We start from the raw sequence: 2,500 nt of genomic DNA, 5'->3' as shown, positions 1-2,500 counted from the left end.
ATATTCAGCATCCAAACCGTCCAACTTGAGCAATCGTTCCTAATCTTGCTCTTCTTCGTTACTCCCAGTGAAAATGTTAGCATCCTCAACTCTGCCACCTCCAGCTCCGCCTCCTGCTGTCTTTTCGTCAGTGCCACTGTCTCTAAATCATATAACGTAGCTGGTCTCACGAACATCTTGTTAACCTTCCCTTTAACTGTTGCTGGTACCCTTCTGTCCTGACACTCTTCTCCACCCACTCCACCCTGCCTGCCCGTCTGCCTGCCTGCCTGCCTGCCTGCCTGCACTCTCTTCTTCACCTCTCTCCTGCACTCCCCGTTACTTTGGACAGTTGACCCCAAGTATTTAAAGTGAAATGCCTTTGTCACCTCCTCACGCGTAGGTATTCCGTCTTGCTCCTACTGACTTTCGTTCCTCTTCTCTCCAGTGCATACCTCCACCTCTCCAGGCTCTCCTCACAATGAACTGCACCCTACTGTCGCTACAGATGACAATGTCATCCGCGAACATCATCGTCCATGGAGACTCCTGCCTGATCTTGTCCGTCAACCTGTCCATCACCGTTGCAACCAAGAAAGGGCTCAGAGCCGATCCTTGATGTAATCCCACCTCCACCTTGAACCCATCTGTCATTCCAACCACGCACCTCAGCATTGTCACACTTCCCTCATACATAGCCTGCACCACTCCTACATACTTCTCTGCAACTCTTGACTTCCTCCTACAATATCACACCTCCTCTCTCGGCACCCTGTCGTATGCTTTGTGTAAATCTACAAAGACACAATGCAACTCTTTCTGGCCTTCTCTGTACTTCTCAATCAACCAACCTTTTCTCTCTCTCTCTCTCTCTCTGTCTCTCTCATTTTCTTCATTTATCAGCCCGTCAAAGCAGTCCTTCCACTTCGTAGCACACTCTCCTCGCTTGGCAGCACATTTCCATCTGTATCTTTGATCGCCCTAACTTGTCGCACATCCTCGGCAGCTCGGTCTCTCTGTCTAGCCAATCTGTACAAGTCTTTTTCTCCTTCCTTAGTGTCTAACCTGTCATACAGCTCACCGTACGACTTTTCCTTTACCTTTGCCACCTCTCTCTTTGCTTTACGCTGCATCTCCTTGTACTCCTGTGTACTTTCTTCATCTCTCTGACTATCCCACTTCTTCTTTGCCAACCTTTTCCTCTGTATACTTTGCTCTACTTCCTCCTTCCACCACCACCACCACCACCACCACCACCACCACCACCACCACCACCACCACCACCGCCAAGTCTCCTTGTCTTCCTTCCTCTGTCCCGATGACACACCAAGTACCTTCCTAGCTGTCTTCCTCGCTATTTCTGCAGCGCTTGCCCAGCCATCTGGCAACTCTTCACTACCACTCAGTGCCTGTGTTAACTCCTGCCTGAACTCCACACAACAGTCTTCCTTCTTCAACTTCCACCATTTGATCTTCGGCTGTGTCTTCACTCGCTTCCTCATGTTGGTCTCCAAAGTCATCTTACAGACCACCATCCGATGCTGCCTAGCTACGTTCTCCCCTGTCACCACCTTGCAGTATGCAATCCCTTTTACATCGCGCCTTCTACACAAGATATAGTCCACCTGTGTGCACTTTCCTCCACTCGTATACGTCGTCACCCTGTGCTCCTCCCTCTTCTTGAAATATGTATTCACCTCAGCCATTTCCATCCTTTTCGCAAAATCGAACACCATCTGTCCTTCCACATTTCTCTCCTCGATTCCATACCTTACCATCAACTCCTCATCACCTCTGTTCCCTTCAGCAACGTGTCCATCGAAGTCCGCTCCAATCACCACTCCCTCCTCCTTGGGTCCCCTTTCCACCACGTCGTCCAATTCAACTCCAGAATTCTTCTTTTTCGTCCATCTTACACCCGACTTGCGGGGCATATGCGCTGATAACCGTCAGCAATACACCTTCGATTTCCAGCTTCATAATCCTCACTCTGTCTGACACTGTGTTCACCTCCAGCACGCTCTTGACATACTCTTCCTTCAGAATGACCCCTACCCCATTTCTCCTCCCATTCGCACCATGGTAGAAGAGTTTGAACCCACCTGCGATACTCCTGGCCTTACTCCCCTTCCACCTTGTCTCTTGTCACCTTTCTTCTTTCCATCACGTCAGCCAGCTCTCTCCCTTTACTAGCCATAGTGCCAACATTCAAAGTTCCGACTGACTCTCACCTCCACACGCCTACCCTTCCTCCTCTCTAGCTGCCTCTGGACATGCCTTCCCCCTCTCCTTTTCCTTCGCCCAACAGTAGCCTAGTTTCCACCGGCACTCCGCTGGTTAACAGTACCGATGGCGGTCGTCGGTAACCCGGGCCTCGACCGATCCGGTATGGAAATCTTATTTATGATCCGCATATTTGATTTGGCAAAGATTTGACGCCGGATGCCCTTCCTGACGTAACCCTCCGCTTTTGTCCTGGCTTGGGACCTGCACTAAGAATGCACTGGCTTGTGCATCCTCA

The sequence above is a fragment of the Lampris incognitus genome, unplaced genomic scaffold (genome assembly GCF_029633865.1).
Source record: "Lampris incognitus isolate fLamInc1 unplaced genomic scaffold, fLamInc1.hap2 scaffold_156, whole genome shotgun sequence".
NCBI lineage: Eukaryota > Metazoa > Chordata > Actinopteri > Lampriformes > Lampridae > Lampris > Lampris incognitus.
Note: the sequence above shows the minus strand (reverse complement) of the source record.